Here is a 14,124-nt window from a genome sequence, read left to right as displayed (position 1 = left end):
TCAATTAAAACTCTTTTCTTTATAAATTACCCAGTCTATGCCAGGCGTGGTGGCTCATGCCTGTAACCCCAGCACTTTGGGAGGCTGAGACAGGTGGATCACTTGAGGCTAGGAGTAAATGACCAGCCTGGGCAACATGGTGAAACTTCGTCTCTACTAACAATACAAAAAATCAGCCAGGTGTGGTGGTGCACACCTATAATCCCAGCTACTTGGGTGGCTGAGGCACGAGAATTGCTTGAACCCAGGAGGTGGAGGTTGCAGTGAGCCAAGATCATGCCACTGCACTCCAGCCTGGGTGACAGAGTGAGACTGTCTCAAAAATAAATCGAAAAATTTTAAAAAATAAATAAAATTACCTAGTCTGAGGTGTTTCTTTATAGCAATACAAGAACAGACTAATATAGAAAATTGGTACCAAGGAGTGGGGCATTACTATAAAGATAGCTGAAAATGTGGAAGCAGCTTTGGAACTGGGTAACAGGCAGAGGTTGCAAGAATGTGGAGGGCTCAGAAAACGGCAGGAAGATGAGGGAAAGCTTAGAACTTCTTAGAGACTGGTTGAATGGTTAGACCAAAATGCTAGTAGTGATGTGGACAGTGAAGGCCAGGCTGATGAGGTCTCAAATGGAAATGAGGAACTTGATGGGAACTGGAGCAAAGGTCACTTTTGTTATACCTTAGCAAAGAACCTGGGTGCACAGCTGCATTGTGCCCCTGCCATAGGGATCTGTGGAACTTTGAACTTGAGAGTGATGATTTAGGCTATCTGGTGGAAGAAATTTCTAAGCAGCACACCATTCAAGATGTGACCTAGTTGCTTCTAACAACCTACACTCATATGCATGAGCAAAGAAATGACCTAAAGTTGGAACTTATATTTAAAGGGGAAGCAGAGTGTAAAAGTTTGGAAATTTTGCAGCCTGGAAAGAAAAGGCTATTTTCAGGGGATGAATTCAAGCAGGCTACAAAAATTTGCATACGTAAAAAGGAGCCAAGTGCTAATAGCCAAGACAATGGGGGAAAAGCCTAGAAGACATTTCAGAGACCTTCACCACAGCCTCTCCCATCACAGACTCAGAGGCCTAGAAGGGAAGAATGGTTTTCTGGGCCAGACCTAGGGCTCCTGCTGTCCTGTGCAGCCTCGGGACACTGCTCCCTGCATCCCAACTCTAGCTATGGCTCAAACAGGCCCAGGTACAGCTTAGGCCACTGCTTCAGAGGGTGCAAGCCATAAGCCTTGGCGGCTTCCATTTGGTAATATGCCTGTGAGTTCACAGAGTGCAAGAGTTGAGGCTTTGGAGCCTCTGCTTATATTTCAGAGGATGTATAGAAAAGCCTGAATGTCTAGGCAGAAGCCTCACTGCCCTAGTAGAGGTCCTCCATGAAGGCTCTGCCCCATGCAGCAGCATGGAGAACCTCTACCAGGGCAGTGAGGAGGGGAAATGTGGGGTTGGATTTCCCACACAGAGTCCCCATTGGAACACTTCCTAGTGGAGCTATGAGAAGAGATCCACCATCTTCCAGACCCCAGAATGGTAGATCCACCAGCAGCTTGCACTCTGTGCCTGGAAAAGCTGCAGGTACTCAAAACCAGCCCCTGAGAGTGGTGTCGGGGGCTGAGCCTTGCAAAGCCACAGGGGCAGAGTTGCCCAAGGCCTTGGGAGCCCACCCCTTGAATCAGTGTGCCCTGGATGTGGGACATGGATTTTTGAGTTTTAGGATTTAATGACTGCCCTGCTGGGTTTCAGACTTACTTACATGGGGCCTGTAGCCCCTTTCTTTTGGTCGATTTCTCCTTTTTGGAATGGGAATATTTACCTAATTCCTATACCTCAATTGCATCTTGGAAGTAACTAACTTGTTTTTGGTTGTACAGACCTATAGGTGGAAGGAACTAGCCTTGTCTCAGATGAGACTTTGGACTTCGGACTTCTGAGTTAATGCTGGAATGAGTTAAGACTTTAGGGGACTATTGGGAAGGCATGAAATGTGGAAAGGACATGACATTGGGGACTGTCAAATTGTAATCCTCAATGTTTGGGATAGGGCATGGTGGGAGGTGATTGGATCATGGAGGCAGTTTCTCATGAATGGTTTAGCACCACACCCTTGGGACTGTTCTCATGATAGTGAGTGAGTTCTCATGAGATCTGGTTGTTTAAAAGCATATAGGCCCCAGCCAGGTGCAGTGGCTCATGCCTGTGAGCACTTTGGGAGGCTGAGGCAGGTGGATTGTCTGAGCTCAGGAGTTCGAGACTAGCCTGGGCAACACAGTGAAACCCCATCTCTACTAAAATACAAAAAATCAGCTGGACGTGGTGGCACTCACCTGTAGTCACAGCTACTTGGGAGGCTGAGGCACGAGAGTTGCTTGAACCCGGGAGTTGGAGGGTGCAGTGAGCCAAGATCACACCACCGCACTCCAGCCTGGGTGACAGAGCGAGACTCCATCTCAAAAAAAAAAAATTATATAGACTGGGTGCAGTGGCTCACATTTGTAATCCCAGCACTCTGGAAGGCCGAGGTGGGTGGATCACTTGAGGTCTGGAGTTCAAAACCAGCCTGGCCAACATGGTGAAACCCTGTCTCTACTAAAAATACAAAAATTAGCCGAGCATGGTGGCATGTGCTTATAATCTCAGCTACTCGGGAGGCTGTGGTGGGAGAATCACTTGAACCCGGCAGGCGGAGGTTGCAGTGAGCCAAGATCATGCCACTGTACTCCAGCCAGAGTGACAGAGTGAGACTCCATCTCAAACAAACACAAGTATATGGCACCCCCACCCCCACCCCCTCTTCCTTCTGCTTTCGCCATGTGAGATACCTCACTCCTCCTTTGCCTTCTGCCATGATTGGAAGCTTCCTAAGGCCTTCCCAGAAGCAGAAGCTGCTATGCTTCTTGTACAGACTGCAGAACCATGAGCCAATTCAACCTCTTGTATTTATAAATTACTCAGTCTCAGGTATTTCTTTACAGTAATGCAAGAATAGATTAACACAAATTCCATTTACAATAGCATCAAAAATAATAAAATGCTTAGGAATAAATTTAACAAAAGAAGTGTAAAACTTGTGCACTGAAAACTAGAAAACATTTTTCTTTTTTTTTTTTTTTGAGGTGAAGTCTTGCTTGTCACCCAGGCTGGAGTGCAGTGACACGATCTCGGCTCACTGCAACCTCTGCTTCCTGTGTTCAAGCCATTCTCCTGCCTCAGCGTCCCCAGTAGGTGAGATTACAGGTGCACACCACCACGCCCACCTAATTTTTGTATTTTTAGTGGAGACAGGGTTTCACCATGTTGGCCAGGCTGGTCTTGAACTCCTGACCTCGTGATCTGCCCGCCTTGGCCTCCCAAAGTGCTGGGATTATAGGCGTGAGCCACCGCGCCCACCCTAGAAAACATTTTTCAAAGAAACTAAAGAAGACCTAAATAAAAAGAAAGAAATTTTGCACGCACGGATTGAAAGACTTAATGTTAAGATGTCAGTGTTTCCCAAATTAATCTATAGATTCCACACAATCCCTGTCAAAAGACTTTTTTGTAGACAAGTGGACCCAGTAGAAATACAACGAACCCAATGTAGGCAAAATAATCTTGAAAAAAAGAAAGAATATAGTTGGAAAAAATATATATTTTTTTGTTGTTTTTTTTGAGACAGAGTCTCGCTGTGTCACCTAGGCTGGAGTGCAGTGGCGCAGTCTCGGCTCACTGCAACCTCCACCTCCCAGGTCCACGCCATTCTCCTGCCTAAGCCTCCTGAGTAGCTGGGACTACAGGCACCCGCCACCAAACCCGGCTAATTTTTTTTTGTATTTTTAGTAGAGACAGGGTTTCATCGTGTTAGCCAGGATGGTCTCAATCTCCTGACCTCGTGATCCGCCCGCCTTGGCCTCCCAAAGTGCTGGGATTACAGGCATGTGCCACCGCGCACAGCTGAATTTGTACATTTCATAAAAATCTGAACAATTACTATTTTTCTGTACCCCTTGCTCCCTCTTTCCATTTGCACATATATTAGGTTGTCTGATGCTGTCACACAGCTCACTGATAACTGTTTTTGAAAATTATTTTGTTCCCTGTTTTATTTTGGGTAATATATATCGCTGTCTTCAAGTACACTAATCTTTCCTTCTGCAATGTCTAATTTGCCATTAATCTCATCCACTGTTTTTTCATCTTAGTAATTACATTTTTCATCTTTAGAAGTATGATTTGGGTCTTTAAAAAATATCATCCATTGGAGTTAGAGCTGAAAAAAAGAAAAAATAGAAATATCATCTATGTCTCTTCTTAACTTTTTGAACATATGGACTACAGTTATAGTAACTGTTTTTGATGTTCTTGTCTGCTAATTCTAACATCTGTGCCATTTCTGGATCAGTTTAAGGTGACTGATTTCTCCCTCATTGTGGGTCTTTTCTTGCCATTTTGTGTGCTGTTAGTTCAACTGGATGCTAGATACGGTGGATTTTACCTTGTGTTGCTGGATATTTTATTACTCCTATAAATATTCTTTAGCTTTGTTCTGGGATGTAATTAAGCTGCTTAGAAGAAGCTTGATCCTTTCAGGTCTGGCTGTCAAGATTTGTTAGATCAGATCAGAGCAACATTTTTTTTTCCTAGGGCTAATTATTCCCTATCACTGAGGCAAGAGCTTTTTGCTTCTACCACCAGTGTCCCTGAATTATTAGGTTTCTAGTCTGGCTGGTAGAAACAGGTTCCCTTCTCAGCCCTCTGTGAACCCAGGTGCTGTTCTCACTAGTCCTTTCCGATCATTCCTTCTCTGATCTCTGGTAGTTTCCTGACACGCTTGCACTGATCAGTACTCAAACAGACCCTCCACAGAAGTCTGGAGTTTTCTCCTTTCCTGCTTTCTGTTGCCTGTTACTCTGTCTTGTGAACACCCGCTGCTTTGGCCTCTCCAGTTCAGGGAGCCTGCCCTCCTCCTTGTTTCCTCTCCCTATGCCTAGGCACTTGCTTGAGGTGGTATGCCGGGCAGTCACAGGGCTGCCACAGGGATCATTAGTTTTTATTGCCTCATGCCCACTGGCCTGAGAGCTGTTGTTTCCTGTATTTTTTCAGGATTTTGGTTGTGTCAAGTGGGAGGGTAAATCCATTTCCTTTTACTCCATCTGCTAGAAGCAGAAGTGTCCACTGACTTTTAATATTTTTCTTTCAAAACCTGCATTAGAAGAAACCCTTCCTCTATAACAACAACCGACAGCTTGACAAAGTGTGTTCCCATTGTTCTGTCACTCCTCTGCTTTTCAAAGCAAGCCTGCAAGGTGGATGCTATATCCCCATTTTACAGATGAGAGGACAGAGCCTCAGAGAGGTTAAGAGACTTTTCCAAGGTCACACAGACCGCCACTGTAGTGGGGATATGGGCTTGATCCCGGCTCCGCCTGTACAGACTGTGTGACCTTGGTAGTTCCCAGCTGTACAGATCGTACAGACTGTGTGACCTGCTGTAGTTCCCAGCAGGGAAAACAGAGCCATATGGTGTAAGGGTTGGTATTACTGTTTTTATTTTTAATTTTAATTTTATTTTATTTTTTGGTGGGCTTTGAGAGTGATATTTCTAGGATGACAGCGTTACCGAGCTGGGGTGCCTGGAGGGAATCAGGGATCTCTGTGAGTGGCCTTCTGACTGCGCCCCATTCAGAAGATAAGGAAATTTTTTTTTTTGAGATGGGGGTCTCACATTGTTGCCCAGGCTGGAATGCAGTGGTGCGATCTTGGCTCACTGCCTCCTAGGTTCAAGTGATTCTCAAGCCTCAGCCTCCTAAGTAGCTGGGATCACAAGCGCATGCCACGACGCCCAGCAAATTTTTTGTATATTTGGTAGAGATGGGTTTTTGCCATGTTGGCCAGGCTGGTCTTGAACTCCTGACCTCAAGTGATCCACCCACCTTGGCCTCCCAAAGTGCTGGGATTACAGGCGTGAACCACCGCGCCTGGTCAGAGAGTGTGTCTTCTTATCTAATGCATCTGCCAGAGAATCAGGCTTCTTGCCAGAGCTGTGGAGTTGGGAGTCTGAAACCCCTGAAATCTCAGGGATAGTGGGGAGTTACTGGCACCCACTGGCAAAGAGGGCGGGGTGAGGGGAGGGAGGAGCACCAGAAGGTTAGAGGGTAGTCTGGTGGAAGCTGTGGGCAGAGCACACTGAGGTGGGGCTACACCAGCTCTCCACCGCTCTCCACCCCTCTCCACCCATCTCCTGGTTTGTGATTATCCCTGCTTCTCCCACTTCTGGGTGAAAAAGGTAGGGAAATAAATTCATGAAGCCGTGAGTAGGTGAGGTGTTAGGGAGACAGCTTGCCAGGGTGGGCAGCACAGATGACTGTCGGGTGGGGAGGGAGGTGGTGGGAGGTGAATGTGCAGATCCTCAGATCTCTGAGAAACAAGGTGGAGGGGGCCAACGTGGCATGCAGAGTGGCAGGTGGGGGCACTGGTGGCTGATACCTGAGGCACAGTTGTTTCCTGGGAAGAAGGAGATGTGGTCTTTTCCTGGCCATGGGGGAGGCTTTGAAAGGTTCTTGGAGAATTTCTTTTATAGTGAGATTATTTTTAGACCGAGTTTTTTAAAGTGTGGAATGGCACAGAATAGTGCCATTTATTAAGTGCCTACTGTATGCTCGGAACCCATTTCACATGCATCAACCTGTTTCCTTCTCACATAAGGTGGTACTATTAATTCCATTTCGTAGGTGCAGAATTGGAGGCCCAGGCCGTGGGGATGGCTTACTCAAGCACCCTATGCTTTGTGTTGTGTGTGTGTTGGGTTTTTTTTTTTTTTTTTGAGACGGGCTCAGTCTGTCACCTGGGCTGGAGTGTAGTTGCAGAATCATAGCTCAGAGCTCACTGCAGCCTCAACTTCCCCAGCTCAAGCAATCCTCCTGCCTCAGCCTCCCGAAGTGCTAGGATTACAGATGTGAGCCACCAGCCTGCTTTGTTGTTGTTATTGCTGTTTTGAGTCAGGGTCTTGCTCTTTTGCCCATGCTGGAGTGCAGAGGTGCAGTCTTGGCTCAGTACAGTTTCCTGGGCTGACGCCATCCTCCCACCTCAGCCTCCTGAGTAGCTGGGATTACAGGCATGCACCAACCATGCCCAGCTAATTTTTTGCATTTTTTGTAGAGATGGAGTTTCACCATGTTGTCCAGCTGGTCAGGTGATCTGCCCACCTCTGCCTCCAAGTGCTGGGATTACAGTCATGAGCTTACTTCTTTCAACGCAAGATGTTCATAGGGGGCTGGAGTCTGTTTAGACAGAATTGTGGGAGGGCCTTGACCTCAGCTTAGCAGATTTGGAAAGGGATGAGAGAAGAGAATACAATATTTAAGACTGTGCCAAACACAGTATTAGGTTCCTATATACATTCTGCATAGTAGATACTATTGAGTGAACTGGTATCGTTTTGACTACTCCAATAGTAACTCCTCTTTCTATGGGAAGCTAGAGCTTCTGTTAGTATTTGTATGTTAACCGTCCCAATTTTTTTTTTCAACAGGGTCTCGCATGTCACCCAGACTGGAGTGCAGAGTGTGATCTCAGCTCACTGCAGCCTCCGCCTCCTGGGTTCAAGCAATTCTCCTGCGTGAGGCTCCAGAGTAGCTGGAATCACAGGTGCGCACCACCAAGCTCGGCTAATTTTTGTATTTTTAGTAGAGATGGGGTTTTGCCATATTGGCCAGGCTAGTCTTGAACTCCTGACCTCAGGTGACCCACCTGCCTTGACCTCCCAAAGTGCTGGGATTACAGGCGTGAGCCACCGCACCTGGCCCCATTGTCCCAATTTTTAAATGTTGGCATCTAATTGAAAAAAAAATCATGTGCACCAAACAGTGCAGTTCTCTACTGCAGTTCTTCACATGTAGTTCCTGACTGCAGGCGAAAGGAGTTTTTGGCAGCAGAGCTCCTGCAGTGCCAGGCTCTGTGCTAGGCTGGCTGGGGACAAAGGCAAGTCAGCCAGGACTCTCTGCGAAGCTTTGATCCACAGGTGAGAGCAGCCTTCTACATGGGAAAGGAGCACTGTAATAGGATTTGGTGTCATGGGATTTGACCCACGTTATCCTTGAGCTCCTTAGGCATGAATCTGCAGAATGCTTTTTGTAGCTGAAATGGAAAAAGTAAAACAATTTGCAGCAGGCTTTTTTTCCCCCCAAGGGCTTTTGAGTTTCCTAAGGACTTCCCCTATCTCATTTGAGTTACTCCATTAAATGAGCGATAATCCCATTTTCCTGGGGGTCGAGGGGTAGCAGGCAACTAAGGCTCAAGGGAAATAAGTGTCTGAGAGTCACACAGGCTGGGATGAGGGAGAGGCCAGCCTGGGACCCAGCCCTCCTGAGTCTGTTTCCCAGCTTACTACAGATAGGGAGGGGGAAGTGGGGACAGCTCAGAGAGATGAGACGACTCATCCAAAGACACACATCCAGGAAGCTCAAGAAAGGTACCAAAGTGTGTCCATGCACTCCTTGAGGTAATCTGAAAAATGTTTTATATTTGCACTTTTGTCTGTTTCTCAGAGTAAAAGTCCTAAAACTTTGGACAGATTCTCAAAGGGGTCTGTGATTCTCAAAGAGTTAAGAGCCACTAATTTAAGCTGAGGCCTTTCTGACTCCAAAGCCTGTACTCGGGGCACCCTCCACCAGATCCTAGTTAAGAGGATATTCTTTAAAATTAAACCCATATAAGATCTGGGTCTGCATCCTGAAGAAAGTTCACTCATGGTAAATGGTCTGGCTATCTATTGCTATGTAGCAAATCATACTGAAATTTAGGGGCTTATAACAACCACAATCAACGTATGGTCTTAGATTTCCCTGTGAGGCATTTTGGAAGGGCTTGGCTGGGTGATTCTGGCTTGGATTTCTCTTACGCTTTTATTCAGACAGTGGCTACACCTGGAACAGTGGAGGGGCAGGCCAGCTGGGAGCTGGCTGAGCCTGTCTACCTCTTCATGTCAGCTCAGGGCCTCGCTGTGTGGTTGGTCTGCATGAGTAGTGAAGGCTTCTTAATAGTGTGACTGCTCAAGGCCCCTGGATCGTCCACAAGCTGCTCTGGGCCACAATAGGAGTGTCCAGGCAGCAGAGTGGAAGCTGCATCACCTTTTCCGATCACTGCCACTGTAGTCGCAAGGTCTCTCAGGATTCATAGGGTGGGAACAGAGACCCCCGCCCATCAATAGGAAACACGTCCAAGACACATTGCTAAGAAGAGCATAAGAGCCGGGCATGGTAGTAATCCCAGAACTGCGGGAGGCTGAGGTGGGAGGATCACTTGAGTGCAGGAGTTTGAGACCAGCCTGGCCAACATAGAGAGACCCCATCTCTACAAAAAATGAAAAAATTAGCCAGGTGTGGTGGTGCACACCTGTGGTCCCAGCTACGTGGGAGCTTGAGGTGGGAGGACTACTTGAGCCTGAGAGGGTGAGGCTGTAGTGAGCCATGATTGTGCCACTGCACTCCAGCCTGGGCAACAGAGCGAGACTGTTAAGAAAAAATATATAAGAACATAAGGGATGGGAGGTGATGTGACTGTGTTTGGAAAGCCCAGCATGCCATAGCGTGAGAGTGCAAGTGGCAGCAAGGAGTCCAGTGTGGCTTGAGTGGAGTAGGAGGAGTGGAGGGGGGTGAGCTCAGAGAGGCCGTATGCAGCTCTGTCAAGTTTGGGCTAGTGAACCGAGGTGTGGGCTTTTCATTTCATTCTAAATGAAATGGGAAGCTAATGAAAGGCTTTAAGAAGGGTGTGATGTGATCTTATGTATGTTTTAATAAACTTACTGGGGCTGCTGTGTCTGGAGAGAAGGATTGAAGGGGGCAAGAATGGAAGCAGGGAGACCAGTAAGGAGGCTACTGCAGTCACGCTGGCCAGAGGTGATGGTGACGATGGAGGCTGTGGGATGGAGAGGAGTGGATGATTGCTGGTATATTTTAGAGGGAGAATGATCAGTTTGCTGTTGGAATTGTTGGAGGATGGGAAGGTTGAGGGAAAGTCATCTGAAGAATGACAGTTTGCAGGACTGTGGCTTGAGTACCTAGGTTGATGGTGGTGCCATCAACCTGATGGGGGAATAGGTGTGTGTGTGTGAAGTCGGATTTCAGTTTGGAATATTAAGAGACTGGATTGCTGAGTAGGCTGTTGCATAGATGACAATGAGGGGAAGAGGTCTGAGCTGAAGATGCACAGTTTGGAATGTCTTCCCCTAGTTTTGCCTGAAGGCTTTAAGTTGGACATATGCCTCTGATTTTCCTACAGTAGCAGATCTCTGGGCCGGTGGGAAGCCGACAGCAGATTGGATGGCGTGAGATCAAGGGAGACTCATTTTTGGGAGCTTGGTGGCTCCGTGGTGGGATCTAAGTGGTCTAAGTGAGATTCCCGTCTCAATACTATTTCACTGCTATTTCACATTCCCACCAGCAAGATATGAGGTTTCCGTTTCTCCACGTAGTCACCAGTACTTGTTATTGTTTGTCTTTTTGATTATAGCCATACTTGTGGGTGTGAAGTGATATCTCATTGTCTTTTTAAATTTGCATTTCCATAATAACTAATGATGTTGAGCATCTTTTCATGTACCCACTAACCATTTATATATCTTCTTTGGTAAAATGTCTATTCAAATATTGCACCCATTTTAAAATTATTCAGTTGCAAGAGTTCTTGATATATTTTGCATAAAAGTTCTTTGCCAGATACAAAATTTCCATATATTTTCTTCTAGTCTGTATCTTGTCTTTTCATTCACTTAACAATGTCTTTTTAAATTTTTAATGAGGCTGGGTGCAGCGGCTCCCTTCTGTAATCCCAGCACTTCGGGAGGCCCAGGTGGGCGGATCATTTTCGGTCAAGAGTTCAAGACCAGCCTGGCCAATATTGTGAAATCCCTTCTCTACTAAAAATGCAAAAATTAGCTGGGCATGGTAGTGCACACCTGTAATCCCAGCTACTCAGGAGGCTGAGGCAGGAGAATCACTTGAGCTCAGGAGGTGGAGGTTGCAGTGAGCCTGTACTTGAGCCCAGGAGGTAGAGGTTGCAGTGAGCCGGGATCGTGCCACTGCACTCCAGCCTGGGTGACAGAGTGAGACTTTAAATAAATAAATAAATAAATAAATAAATGTTTAAAGAATCTCAGCTGTGTCAGGCTGAGAAAAAACTTAATGATGCTCAGTTTCTTATGCATTGTTCTTTGGTGTCATGACTAAATTGTATGTCATAAATATTTTCTCATTTTTTTTCTGAAATTCTATAATTTTGTTTTATACTTAGATCTATGATCCATTTTGAGTTAAATTTTGTAAAAGATGTGAAATTTATACTGAAGATCATTTTTGTTTAATTGTTTCAATACCAGTTATTAAAAGCAATGTACTGAATTGCTTTTTTACTTTTTGTCAAAAAATAGCCATGTTTTTATGAACTTATTTCTGATCTTCATATTCTATTCCATTAATCTATTTTTCTATCCGTTCACTAATACCACAATATCTTGATTACTGTAACTTTATAGTAAGCCTTAAAATCAGGCAGTATAACTCGTACGTGTTTGTTTCTGTCTTCAAAAATCCTGGTATTCTAGGTCCTTTGCCTTTCTATGTAAATTATTTTAGCTACCTAGTTTCTTTTCCTCTCTGTACAAATTTTAGAGTTGGTTGGTCTGTAGCTACAAAATACTCTGCCAGGATTTTGATTGGAATTTGTTTTATAGTAGTGGTGGGAGTAGATGTCTTTACCTTATTCCCTGGTCTCAGGGGAAAAGCATTTGTCTTTCACCATTTAAGAATGTTAATCTGGGCTTGGCGTGGTGTCTCACACCTGTAATCCTAGCACTTTGGCACTTTGGGAGGCTGAGGAAGGTGGATCACTTGAGGCCAGGAGTTCCAGACCAGCTTGGCCAACATGGGGAAACCCCATTTCTACTATTTAAAAAAAAATACAAAAATTAGCTGGGCATGGTGGCACTTGCCTGTAAACCCAGCTACTCGGGAGGCTGAACCACGAGAATTACTTGAACCTGGGAGGTGGAGGTTGCAGTATGCCGAGATCACACCACTGCACTCCAGCCTGGGCAACAGAGCAACACTCTCTCTCAAAAAAAAAAAAAGATAAAAATGAATGCTAGTCTGGGCAACATGGCAAAACTCCATCTCTATCAAAAATGCAAAAATATTGACCAGGCGTGGTGGTGCATGCCTGTGGTCCCTGCTACTCAAGGGAGCTAAGGTGGGAGGATCACTGGAGCCCAGGAAGTTGAGGCTGCAGTGAGCCACGATGATGCCACTGCACTCCACCCTGGATGATAGAGTAAGATGCTGTCTCGAAAAAAAAAAAAAAAAAAGTGTTAGCTACAGCTTTTTTTTTTTTTTTTTTTTTTTTAGATAGGTGTCCTTTATCAGTTGGGGATAAATTATTCATAGTTTGCTAAAAGTTTATACCATATGTGATGATGAATTTTGTCAAATGATTTTTCTATATCACTTGATATGATCATATTTATTCTTTAGATTGTTGTATGGTGGATTATACTGATTAATTTTGAAATATTGAACCAGTCTTATGTTACAGGGATAAACTACTTGATCTTGCATTTTTATATATTGCTGGGTTTAGTTTGTTAGTATTTTCTTTTCTTTTCTTTTTTTTTTTTTGAGACAGAGTTTCACTCTCGTTGCCCAGGCCTAGGAGTGCAATGGCACCATCTCGGTTCACTGCAACCTCCGCCTCCTGGGTTCAAGTGATTCTCCTGCCTCAGCCTCCCAAGTAGCTGGGATTACAGGCATGCACCACTGTGCCCGGCTAAGTTTTTTTTTTTTTTTTTTTTTTTTTTGTATTTTTAGTAGAGATGGGGTTGCACCATTTTGGCCAGACTGGTCTTGAACTCCTGACCTCAGGAGTCCTGATCCGCCCCCACCTCAGCCTCCGAAAGTGCTGGGATTTCAAGCATGAGCCACCGTGCCCAGCCCTGCTAGTATTTTCTTAAGGATGTTCACATCTTTGTTCATGAGGGGTATTGATCTACGGTGGGTTTTTTAAACACTATTATTATTGAGTTTTGAGAGTTCTTTATATGTTCTGTATACATCTCCTCTGTTAAATATGTGGTTTGCAAATATTTTCTAACAGTCTGTGGATTATGTTTTTATTCTCGTTTTTGTTATTTAAAAAGTTGGCAAATAATAATTGTATATATTCATAGAGTACACAGTGATGCTTCGATACATATCATGTATAATGATCAGATCAGGGTAATTAGCATATCCCTCATCTTAAACATTTATCATATCTTTGTGTTGGGAACATTCAGTATACTTCTAGCTATTCAAAGCTATGTATTATTAACTATAGTCATCCTACAGTGGTATAGAAACCTGGAACTTATTCAGTCTACATATTCATTCTCTTAATATGTTTTGATGAGCAGAAGTAATTAATTTTGATGAATTCCAGCTTGTTAAATTTTCATAATTTTATGGATCATGGTTTTGGTATCATATCTGTAAAATCTTTGCCAAACCCAAGGTCACAAAGATTTTCTCCTATTTTTTTCCAAGAACTATTTTTTTAAAAAGAGAATAGAAGTTTGTTTGTTTGCATGTGAAGTAGCTCAATTTGTAAATGTTTTAAAACAAAACATGTCTGTTTTCTTCCTAAACATGTCTAGGAAAGGGCTATGGGTTATCGGTTTTAATATGTTAGCTTATATGATACTAAAACTCCAGATACTCAGCTATGTTTGACCTATAGAAACAGCAGGTTTTAAAACTGTAGGCAGTCAACCTATTCACATATGTCTTTGGCTCAGTACAGAATCTAACTATCTTTTTTTTTTTTTTTTTGGTCTGGTAAAGTTCTATGAATTAGATAAGCCATCTTTAACTCATGCCTAATTAGGGAAACATCTTCCCCAGGGACATGCAACAGGCCTCCACCTCCACTTAGGTGTATGGACTGTAAAGCTCAAAGGTTACTTGGTACGCTGATCTCCAAAGCAGAGGTCTCCACAGACATTTTACTTGAATTTCATATTTGAAATAACATTCAAGCAAGCATCATAATTAATGCAGTGTGAATCTTCAGATATGTTGCATGCTAAATATTAACATTTTGGAGATGGCTAGCA

Source organism: Pongo pygmaeus, chromosome 4 (genome assembly GCF_028885625.2).
Source record: "Pongo pygmaeus isolate AG05252 chromosome 4, NHGRI_mPonPyg2-v2.0_pri, whole genome shotgun sequence".
Lineage (NCBI taxonomy): Eukaryota > Metazoa > Chordata > Mammalia > Primates > Hominidae > Pongo > Pongo pygmaeus.
The sequence above is the reverse complement of the archived record's forward strand: the minus strand, read 5'-3'. Positions refer to the sequence as shown.